Below are 12,846 nucleotides of genomic sequence, written 5' to 3'. Positions count from 1 at the left end.
TATACATGCACTGCTCTGTCCATGCACCAAGAAGCCATTTCAACTGCCACTTCCCAGGGCATTTTCATACAGAAATACAGATACTTGTGTGACCAACGTGCTTGATTGTTCGTTTATATTTCATGGATTGATCTCCCTGCATGGAAGTTCACAAGCCTAGGAGATATTTGAAGCAACTTCAACATTGCCTATGATCTATATGCATACACCAGAATTAAAATGGTTTAAAATTATTTTAGGCTCGGATGCTTGCTGTGCTAAATAGTCCTCTAAAATGGAAACACCTCCTGCTCTGGATTACTCTAAAGATGGAAATTACCTTGACATACAATGTGCTTCTTTATGCATACCAGAATCTTCTGAGCTGTAACAGAGGCTGAATCATCAGTTCAGAGAAGGTCAGGCTAAGGGCAAGATTTCTTCCTTTATTCCTCTGTAGTGGGTGCATTGACTCAACCCAGTCCTCTCTTTTTCTTTTAAATTCAAGCCAGCAACTCAAAAATGTTTCTTGCAGATTGAAGTAAAATGCTAGTATGCCTTCAAAAACACATCAGCTGGTGAAGGGATGGAAGAGAAAAGTCTGTGATGTTGAGAAAAGGCCTTTTTATTACGTTTCTAAACCTGTTAGGCTTTTCCATGTAGTACCACTGTTACAGCTTACAAACTAGCTGCTGATCAGATATGCTTGTGAAGGAAAGGAGGAGTCAACTGGACCTGTCAGCTTCCATTAAAGCAGGCTGGGGAACCTGTGACCTTCCAGCTGTGGTTGGACTCCAACACCCATCAGCCTCAGGCGGTGTGGCCAATGGTCAGGGATGATAGAGGTTGTAGTGCTGCAAAATACAGATGGCCACAGGGTTCCCATCCATTTGTTAAAATCTTAAACCAATTCATTTGGCCAGTTTTGAAACAAGGCATAGCGAACATGTCAGATCTGCTAAAATATCAGCTTCCAGATAACTACTGCATATCCAGGAGCACAGTCTTCCTCTGCATTTGGGGATGACCTGCCAACCTAGCAGTTTAAAAGCACATCAAAGTGCAAGTAGATAATTAGGTACTGCTCCAGTGGGAAGGTAAATGGCATTTCTGTGCGCTGCTTTGGTTCACCAGAAGTGGCTTAGTCATGCTGGCCATATGACCTGGAAGCTGTACACCGGCTCCCTCGGCCAGTAAAGCAAGGTGAGCACCATAACCCCAGAGTTGTCCACAACTGGACCTAATGGTCAGGGGTCCCTTTACCTTTAAACCTGAAAAAGAGGTATTTGCATAGATGCCAAATTTGAACAGAAATCAGGGTTTCCCAAACTTTGGTCTCCAGATGTTTTTGGACTACCAGCAAAACCAGTGGTCAGGGATGATGGGAATCATAGTCCAAAAACAGTTGGAGACCCAAGTTTGGAACAGACCAAAAGGGCACCTACTGTCTCCTTGGTCACTACCCAATGATGTTGAGGAAGGGGATGTAGCATGATATTTTGCAAGTGCACCTTTCAAAGAAGCAGGGACCATCATTGGGTCAGAACAGAAGGTGAGAATTCTACCTGTGCTTTTAGTACTAGAGTACCCAATGTGGTGCTTGTCAGATATTATTAGACTACAACTCCTGACATCTCTGACCATTAGCCATGCTGGCTGGGGATGATGACTGGTGGAGAGCACATTGGTGACCTCTGCCTTTGTGTCTGTGTGGCAGAGAACAAGATGTGCATGACAATGTTGCCATAACAGGAGGCTTTATGCTTATTTTATTACATTTTTATTCCACCCTTCCTCCAAGGAGCTCAGGATGACATACATTTCCCCCACCCCACAATTCCCCTCACAGCAACCTGATGTGGTAGACTAGACTGGCAGTGTGTGACTGGTCCAAGGTTACATTTTATTTATTTATTTATTTATTTATTTATTTATTTATACCCAACCCATCTGGCTGAGTTTCCCCAGCCACTCTGGGAGGCTCACAATCAAGTGTTAAAAACAATACAGCATTAAATATTAAAAACTTCCCTAAACAGGGCTGCCTTCAGATGTCTTTTAAAAATAGGATAGCTGCTTATTTCCTTAACATCTGGTGGGAGGGCATTCCACAGGGCAGGCGCCACTACCGAGAAGGCCCTCTGTCTGGTTCCATGTAACCTCACTTCTCGCAATGAGGGAACCGCCAGAAGGCCCTCGACGCTGGACCTCAGTGTCCAGGCTGGATGATGGGGGTGGAGACGCTCCTTCAGGTATACAGGGCCGAGGCCGTTTAGGGCTTTAAAGGTCATCTTTGAATTGTGCTCAGAAACGTCCTGGGAACCATTGCAGATCTCTTCGGACTGGTGAGCTTTGAAGCTTGAGTAGGGATTTGAACTCAGGTCTCCATGGATGATGTAGGTACCTCTGTGACCTCTGGCTCCCATACCAGTATAAAATATACTCAACTTCTCAGATGCAAGTCTTGTTGACGAATGGGGCTGACTTCCAAAGCCTGCAGCTTTCAAGTTCAAGCAGTCATGCCCACCAAATCTTTCTTTATCATATGGTAGACACTGGTTAGAAAATGTTCTCTTTTTGGAATGTAAATGCACAAAGATTGTGCATGGGGTAAGCACATGGGTACTTGTTCTCAGTAATGTCATAACTGCAAATAAACAGGTTTGGGGTTGACTGGACCAGAAAGCATGAAAGACTTTATTTAAACAGAGTATAGGTTAACGCTGTCAATTATCAGTCACTGTTGCTTTGTGTGTATGTGATTTTGTTTTTCAAAGGATTAAAGCTATGATTGTTCCTTCTGACATTTGCAGCTGGATTGCACTAGAAGAACCTAGCAGACCAGTACAAACCAGAAATTCATAAAGCCTTCTCTAAAAACACTCACATAGACTACCCTATACCACTCTGTTTCTGAGCTTGCTTCTTCCATAGGGCAGAAATATTGTTACAAAATACAGATCAGAAGCTTGGAAAGATATTATGTAATGCTGCAGGTGTTGCAAGCTGCTCTGGGTTGTGTGTTAAAACAGATGACCAGATTTCCAATCCCGCAGCAATAAATTCACAAAGGGAGTCGTTGGGAAAGGGTGGATTCCAAAATAGGACATTTTGTAGGAGTTGAAATGGAAGCTAAGATTGCAGGAGGAAAGTTGACCCAACTGAAGAGGTGGTAATTTGGTATTCAGTATTTGCCTATTCTGAGTAATAATTCTTAGCCTTTAAAATAATTTATTTATATTTTAAAAAATGTGCTGCTACTCATAAAAAAATCAGAGCACTCTACAACAATTGTACATAAAGCCATGATTATATATATATATATATATATATATATATATATATATATATATATATATATATGCAGGTTTTGGTGTCCTCGGGTGTCTTCCCGTGTAAAAGTTGGGGTGTCTAGGCGACGTTTCGACGAGGTCTCACTCGTCATCTTCAGGCTGGTGCTTTCGGCTTCTTGTTACTGGAACAGAGCAGGATCTCAGTGTTTGAGTTCCTATAAATACTGTTGAGGGGGTGTGGTGTATAGCCTCCAATGTTCTGGGCAGAGAGGAAGTTCCCAGGCTAGTGTGCCTTTTCTTCTTTTGTTCCTTAATTACTTGAGGGATATCTTGAGTGATTTCTTGAGTGATATCCTGAGTACCACTTAGGTGGGTCATTAGGTGTGGATTAGTTGCTAAAGTCTTTGTGTCTTGACCTCTTGAACTTTGTGAAGAGTTTTTCTGAGAAGATGGCTGTACTGCACTTAGTTGTGCTCTGGCTTGGCTTCGTGTATAGGGGCGAGCTGTGGTTTTGTGGCTTGTGTCAGCCAGATCTGTGTAGGGATTGCAGGGGGGTGCAGCATCCGGAGGTGCCACCATGGTTTGGCTACTGGATGGTGTCTGTAATTTATCTGTGGAGAGGGTCTGGGTTTGGGTCTGGTGTGGTTGATTGGTGATGGCGTTCTGTGTGCCTCTGGATCTGGTGTCAGTTTTTGTGGGGAGGGCTAATTTCCAGATGTCTGGCAAGCGGGATGTGTCGTCACGCTTGTTCATGTTGTGAGGGTGTTTCTCTATCTCGATGGCTTCCATGATTATTCTCTTGTGGTGATGTTCCATGTTAAAGAGCAATTTGGAATCTGCAAAATTAATTTCGTGTCCTGTTTCTTTCATGTGTTGGAAAAGAGAGGAAGTTTTTTCTTCTTTTTTGACGGCATTCTTGTGTTCTGCGATACGTGCATTTATTCGTCTGTTTGTTTGTCCAATGTACGTGGCTGGGCAGACTTTGCAGGGTATTTCATATATATATGAATCGCACTATGGTGCAACATAATATAACCTCCCCACAGACAAATCAGAATCGATTCTCAGTACATAGCCAACACCATCTAACCTCCCTGCAAACTTTGTGCTCCCACCTGTATCCTCAATGTGTTTAGATCGCAATGCTCAAAGCTCAGCTCTATCCTCTGCTTCTGCCTCCATCTCCCTTTTAAATCTAATTCCTGACTGGGTTACCTCCATAAATACCTCCTCACATTCCCAAGTGGTCTCTGCATCAAAAAGCAACCTGCTAGCAACTTTCTCCACTGAGAGGCATCATCTGAATACCCAGAGCTGTTAGGAACACTGGAAGTTGTCTTGCACCAAGTCAAACAATAGTCCACCCAGCTCTTTATTGTCTAAACTGACTGGCAGCAGCTCCCCAGAGTTCCAGGCAGGGACCTCTCTTAGTCCTACCTGGAGTTTCTACCCAGGACCTTCTGCATGCAGATCAGACAGGCCACCACTGGGCTACACTCCTCCCTTCGTCAAGCCTGTCCAGGTGTTGCCTTAAGGCAGGAATAGGAAACCTGTCATCTTCTGGTTGTTGTTGAACTCCAGCTTTCATCTGCCCAACCAGCATGGCCAATGGTCAGCTGCCCTGAAGCATTTCTTGATTTTCCAAATGCTGCAAGGTGGATTTCTCATGTAATAAATCTCTCAGAGACATCTCCCCAAGCTTCATTTTTAGAAACAGATATGTGCATGATGATCAGATGTTTTACTTATTTCCTTCTTTTCATCCTGTATTTTATTCTGTGATCTACCCTGAGATCTTATGATGAAGGCTGGTATAGAAATCTTATAAATAAAATTCTCTACCTTCTCTTTCTTGGCTTGATGCAAAACATTTTGAAAGTAAATTGCAGTTTTAATGTTTAATTTTTTTTAAGTACTTCCTTCAAAAATAACAACTTGGAAAATTTTGACTTTCACCTCCATTTCCCAAACAAGCATGCTAATTACTTCAAATGAATGGTGTATCTGATTGAAGTTTCCCATGATGGCACTACGGCTGCTAATGTTGCTGCTAATCTTCACTCACCATCATAAGAAAGGGAAGAAGTAAGACAAAAGTCTCAGGGCGGGGGGGGGGGGGACCTTCATGAAAGCATTTCGACTATATAAGATTGTCTGATTGCTGCAGATTAGCACAAGCTTCTGAGAAAGCTTCACAGAGATCCACAGAAACTGCAGAGATACTGGATTTTTCATTATTTCACTTAAATCGGCTAGAAATATATTAGGACATATCTTGAAAAGTGTTGGGTGATATTAAGGAAGTAGCATCTGACGGCAGCCTACACAGAGTATTTCTGTGAGCATATGTATTACAGGGAATGTTCAACAGCCCACTGACACAAACCTCCATTGTATTATGTAACTGGCAGCTGTCACTCATTCAGTGGGTAGAATAATGCAAATACAAAACGACCATACCCAGGATTGCCTTATTACTGTTGTGATTACGAATGGGATTGAGAATCTGTGCGCTGCCCCCCCCCATGTGCTGTTGGGCTCCAACTCATCAGTCCCACCCAGCATGCCTAGTGGTCAGGGATGATTGTAGTTGTAGCCCCACAGCAACTGGAGGGCCACCGGCTGCCCACTTGTCATCTAGACGGACCAACGATCTGGCTCAGCTCCAGGCTGCGTCAGTGAAGAGATCAGGGTGGAATGTGTACATGCCCCACCAACTCCTGAGGGAAACTCGTTCCACACCTTGATGGTTATGCAACAGCTGAGGCTATTAGGCAGCATGACAGCTTTCAATGAGCTTAAACCAGTGAACAAAAGGATGTGCGTAAAAACGGTTACGAGGCGTTTATTAACAGATTATTCACATGTTGCTCTGTTTTGGGGTGTGGGTGTTTGCAGATGCAGTTGTCACTCACACTAGGGGAAATGTGCAATGTGAACAAGATCTTTCTGTAAGTCCAGTGGGAAAGCCACAGCTAAAGCATTTGCAGGTCCGCTATAAGACTTTTTGAGCTTATTAAAGCAGATTCCTGGAGGAAGCGTTGAATTTCCTAGGATTCTGCCTCTGTCCCAGGTAAAGCTTCACTTGCTAAATTTCTCTTGGGCTGTTGTTACATGCTCAGGAGAAGGGTCAGTGGAGGCTAGTCCATTAGGGGAAAGGGGCACTGCCACACCCACCTCAGCTGTGCTCAATTTTGCCTAACAAACATTTTTTGCAGTGTGATTTTCCTAATTCATTTTAGTATGATATTTTTCAATAATGTGTGCATTTATATACACACTTCAGTATGCAGTGGTACCTCGGGTTACATACACTTCAGGTTACAGACTCCGCTAACCCAGAAATAGTACCTCCAGTTAAGAACTTTGTTTCAGGATGAGAACAGAAATCGTGTGGCGGCGGCAGGAGGCCCCATTAGCTAAAGTGGTGCTTCAGGTTAAGAACAGTTTCAGGTTAAGAACGGACCTCCGGAATGAATTAAGTACTTAACCCGAGGTACCACTGTATACATGTCTGTGCACAATGCTAAGCTGAAGAACTGTATTGCAAAATTTGAAGAAGAATGAATTTCAAAGCATGGTTGTGTTTCAGTTAGCATATTGTTTTGGAAAATGCAGACTATGCAAATTTCCCTTTAGATGTGAACTGAATCAAAGTTCTTCCTCGTCTTGGCTCTCTGCACTCATTAAACATCCCTGGCTTTCTGCTTCTTTCATTGTTTTAAGCAGATTCTAAAGGAGGTAGAATTTCTGCAGACTGCTAGAAATCCACTGGCTTAGAGCAGAAGTGAAGGAAACTGGAGGGACTGCTACACCAGGTCCTAGGTCAGTTTTTTGACTCTATGGTAAACTAGCAATGAGTCAACAGCACAACCAAAGCTAAAGAAACGAGGGGTATATCTTCACCAATGAACACTGAGCTTAAAAGAGGGCTTAGAAGAAAAATTTCTCCAAAGCATATGCTTTTTACACGTATTCAATGGTGTTCATAAACCATATCAAGCTACTATCACAACACTACTTTTTTTTAAGTTTAAGATTATTGATATTCTTAGCACCCACTCAATGCTCATACATTCCTCAAAGGAGCACCTACATGGGAGGAGGCTGGTTGCAGACAGTCGCCTCATGCAACTGGGAGTCTCAAGCGCTACTGCCTTATTCGCTCAACTATCAACTCATAATAGCCAAAGCTGCCAGGTACTACTACTGTGCTGTGGTTTCCAGAAATAAACCACATGGGTGGATGTTTCTTGTTAACACCCCACCCCACTCCACTTAGGATCTACGGGAAAATCCCAGCACTAGGGTTGAACGGAAAATAAATGGATAAGCACGTTTGAAGCAGCTCAGCAAATTCCATCTGCCATTCACGAAGGTGGAAAAATGTAGCAATTCTGTGAAAAGCTGCACAAAGCTTCTTATATATGCACATTTAATTAAGATGTAATGAAAGGCTCTTAATTAAGTGGCCAAGATGAATTATAAAACTTCACTTGGGATTATGTGATACCTACAAAGTAAAAAATTCTCGCTCTGTTTATACATGTGTATTTTTCTCCAGAGGATTTAAAAAAGAAACACACGCTTGTATTTACTTAACTGGGTATACTGGTAGCTATAGAGATATGAAGCTATCATCTGATCCAGTGTGTTTCTGATACCATCAGTGTTTCCTTATTACTTTTCTGTTCCCATAGCCTCATTATAAGGCACGCCCTAAACAAATCTGCTGTCACTTCTTGTTGCTATGCGAGACTTCTCATTATTTTATTTTGAATCATGCTGTGAGTCTCATGTCGTGAAAAGCCAAGGGAAAGCATCCTGGTAGATCTATTTCATTTCCATAAGATGGTAGCAAGAGTGCTGAAAGTACGTTACTTTGTTTGGACAAATGTTACCTCAGTGATTCACCATTGCTGAATAGCAACGCTACTTGGAAAACTTAAAAAACACTGAACCTGTTTCTGGGGTTGCCAATTTCAAACAGCTGAGTCTTTCAACAGCGACTTGAACAAGGCAGAAGGTAGTAACTGGTAAATGTTTAGCTCCCCCTGTTCAAAGCTTCATTCTCTGAATTTTGTGATAATAACTCTCCAATCAAACAAAATTTTCAAAAATGTATATATTGGGTGGAAATGTTAGAAAAATGCTACATTTATCAAAATAACATGCCAAAATATTAGGGTAAACTCATTGCAGAATGTATATATTGGTCAAAACTGCATGCAGAATTTTCTATATTAGAAGAGATGTACACTAAAATGCTGACAAATTTCCATGAGATTAAACATATATAGACACACACAATTTGCTCACAGAATTGAGGAGAACTAAATTTTGCAAAACAAACAAACAAATGGAGAGAAACAAAAAACCAGGGGCAGACTTTGTTATCTTTCATAACATGGAGCCCTGTGCGAGGCCAAAATTTGGCACCCCAAAATGGATCTTCTCAATTATGGGTCTTCTCAGTTTTGCACCCCTACAGCTCGGTACTTTGTACAGTGGAACCACCCGCACCACCCTAAATCTAGTGCTGCCAAAATTGACAAATGTATCCATCTGTAAACTGGCTCAAGATCACTTATGACTGGAGCACCCTATGAACTGGGGACTTTCCGGACCACACTCTTAGCCACTGCATGAGTGGGGTCTGGAAAGTGGCAGCCTTATTTTAACAACTAAAGAAATGTTCGGCACAGAGGGAAACTCTGCTGGCTGTTCTGATTCTTCCCCCTTTTATTTAATTCGTTATTTAGTTGTTGCCTGTTGGAACATTTCAAATGCCACTCGCTGGGGCTTAGAAGTTTTAGCCTCATTAACAGGTAGGGAGCAAGTCTGACTTTTCTAGATCACGAAACAGTACAAGTGTCAGAATGATTCATGTAGCAGAAATGCAGGAAAATTCAACCGCACAAAGCAAGCTGCCTTGCTGCGCGTCATTTCTTCTACCACAGAGGGTTTCCCTGCATGGCTGAATACTTTCTCAACAATCATAAAGTCCTACTTCTAAAATCAGACGAGAATAGCAAGAGTTGGAAAACATGTACATCTGCACAAATACACAAATACACACAATGTTATGTGCAGCAATTTTTCAAACAAACAATGAAATTATGAATGCAGACACTGAATGCTTATGAACTGGTTAATAGATGTTCCGGGGGACGAGGCAGGCACAAAGGTAGTACTGAAGGGAAACAATACCCAATATTAGATAGAAATGAATACCTGAAATTAATTTGTGTTTTAGTTGTGAGGAAGATGTAGCCAGAGGGAAGAGAGCTTTGCAGGAGCAAAATCAGGTCTCTTTCAACCAACATCCACCAACCCGCTGCAGGATAAGCAGCATTCTCAGGTGGGGCTACGAGGACCAGAATAGATGGCACATTCTACATAGGAGAGTGGCACTAAACCACTGAGCCTCTTGGGCCTGCCGATCAGAAGGTCAGTGGTTTGAATTTGTGCAATGGGGTGAGCTCCCATTGCTCTGTCCCAGCTCTTGCCAACCTAGCGGTTTGAAAGCATACCAGTGCAAGTTGATAAATAAGTACCACTGCGGCAGGAAGGTAAATGGCATTTCCGTGCACTCTGGTTTCCGTCACGGTATTCCGTTGCACCAGAAGTGGTTTAGTCATGCTGGCCACATGACCTGGAAAGCTGTCTGTGGACAAATGCCGGCTCCCTCGGCCTGAAAGCAACATGAGGGTCACAACCCCATAGTCGCCTTTAACTGGACTTAACCATCCAGGGGTCCTTTACCTTTTACATATAAGTAAAGAGTGGAGGGAAATCCTTTGTGGAGGGTAAATAATAATAATAATAATAATAATAATAATAATAATAATAATAATAATAATTTATTATTTATAGCCCACCCATCTGGCTGGGCTTCCCCAGCCACTCTGGGCGGCTTAAAAAAAAATTTAAAATACTGTAATACATCAAACATTAAAAGCTTCCCTAAACAGGGCTGCCTTCAGATGTCTTCTAAAAGTCTAGTAGTTGTTGTTCTCTTTGACATCTGGTGGGAGGGCATTCCACAGGGAGGGCGCCACTACCAAGAAGGCCCTCTGCCTGGTTCCCTGTAACTTGGCTTCTCGCAGTGAGGGAACTGCCAGAAGGCCCTCGGTGCTGGACCTCAGTGTCTGGGTAGAACGATGGGGGTGGAGACGCTCCTTCAGATATACTGGACGGAGGCTGTTTGATTATTCATTTTTTTGTAATCTGTGGAAAGGTTAAATTCTAATATAACAGCCCAGCTTTAGAAACCTAGAGATGTGTAAAATAAAATTATTATATTTTAAAGTAAGTAACTATTGACACTATATCTATTAAAGTCAATGGATAATGCTAGTCAGAGCTAAAACACAAGTGTTTTGACAAGCACCCAGCGCTATTAAGACATGGGGGTTAGAATCATGACAAGAGAACTGCCGAAGAATAAAATGCCAGTGGGGTTTCCTACCAAAATTATTTGTGGTTCATAATCACAAAAACATATTGATAATCACTGAGAATTTAAACTTTGTAAAGTGTATAGATAAAGAAAACCAGAGAACCAATCAAGAAATCAGCAGTGGCAAACAAACAATTGAAAATTGTGTGTTGCGGGTTGTTGGGGATGTTTGAAGAACAGGAAGGCCAAAGAAGAATTTAACCAAAGTATTCTGATGAGGCAATCTAATCTTGAACAAAGGGAAATGTGATATCTGAAACATTACCCAGTTGAAGAGAAAGCTGAAGCAATAAATACAAAGTTGATAGTAGCGAATTATTGAGATAATAAATTGTTGTGCTATGTGGCGTGTGTGTTTTTTCTTTCAGTTAATTAATTCTGGCAAGCGTAGATAACATTTCTTCCTTAAGTGCAAAGCAACTTGTGCATGAAAAAACTCCCAAAGTAGAAATCCTTTGGATGCAAGAAGCACATACATAGGAAACACAGGAGAAACTTTTGGAGAATTGCATTTAAACAATCTGTATACTAGGCCTCAGCTGGTACCAAACTAAAATTGGTCATATAACCTCTATCGTAAAGTAACAACAAAAGATCAGGACAGTAGATATATCTTATTAAAAGGTACGATTGAATAGGAAGCATTTTCCTGTGTGTGGGTGTGGGTGTGGGTGTGGGTGTTTTTAAAAGAGACACTTTTAAAAACCTAATTAAAAGGTTGGGAACAGATTTCAGCAAGAAACCTCTGCTCAAATACAGTCGCGCCCCGCAAGACGAATGCCTCGCAAGACGACAAACCCGCTAGACGAAAGGGTTTTCCGTTTTTCGATGCGCTTCGCAAGACGAATTTCCCTATGGGCTTGCTTCGCAAGATGAAAACGTCTTGCGAGTCTTGCAATTTTTTTCGCTTCTCCCCCCCTTTTTCTAAGCCGCTAAGCCGCTAAGCCTTTAATAGCTGCTAAGCCGCTAAGCCGCTAATAGCGCTAAGCCGCTAAGCCGCTAATAGCGCTAAGCCGCTAATAGGGTTGCTTCGCAAGACGAAAAAACCGCTAGACGAAGAGACTCGCGGAACGGATTATTTTTGTCTTGCGAAGCACCACTGTATTAGCATGTCTACACAGACCAGCAAACATTGGGCATGGTAATAATTGAGCAGAGGTTGTCATGTATGATCTAGCTGAGATTCCTGCACTGCAAGGGGTTGGACTTGACAGCCCTCAGGCTACCTTCTATGATTTTAATCACAAGCACATGCATCTCAGACTGGACTTTACAACATCAGAGGTGCAATTTGCAAGCAGACAAATCCTTTTTGGTTTGGAAATTAAAGTGCATAACACCAGGTTTATTGTTTGCTGAACTGAACCATCGCAAGTAGGGTGAAGCTAAAGATCTAGTTCCATTGCCTGTGTTGAGACACTCACATGAGGGTACTTCAATCTAATTCAGCCAGATATGATTTGGAAGTGGGGTAAAATAATAAACAACCCATGATCTGGCTAGCAAGCTCATAGAAATGTTGTGCATGGGGCAAGGGTAGAGACTTAGCCAACAAAAATAATTTTGAATTTCTTGTGTGTATTTGTGTATTTGTGCATATGTACATGAGTCAGCAGTGTTAATGTTCTTTGTGCAGGTTGCTGATTCCAAATTAGCTGTTGCTGGAAAACAAGTTCACAGCATTATTACGTCTGTTTGCTCTCCCATGCCAGAGCCTGGCTCATTATAATCTCCTCGCCTCTCTCAGCCAAATCATCTGAAGTCTTTGCGCGCATACACACACAGACACACACACACACACACACACAGGAAACAGACAGCCTTCTGCATCAGCACTATAATTTAGTAAGTTCTTTCAAAAAGAGAACTGTATCCTTTTCAAAAGAGAAAACCACAAATTAAAAAGGGGACAGAGAAGCTCAGGGAAAACCAAAAGCAATAAGTATTGTAATCCTCTTGCTCAATGACAGTACCTTCCATGCTCAGTATTCCCTTTATTGGGAAAACTTCCTAGGAAATATGGAAAATATTTGTGGAATTTGTATTGTTAAAACAGAAAGGGGTCAAACCATCTCAAGAAGTGTTAAAATTTTGGAAAGTTGGATAATAATG

Source organism: Podarcis melisellensis (genome assembly GCF_964234715.1).
Source record: "Podarcis melisellensis genome assembly, chromosome: 4".
Lineage (NCBI taxonomy): Eukaryota > Metazoa > Chordata > Lepidosauria > Squamata > Lacertidae > Podarcis > Podarcis melisellensis.
Note: the sequence above shows the minus strand (reverse complement) of the source record.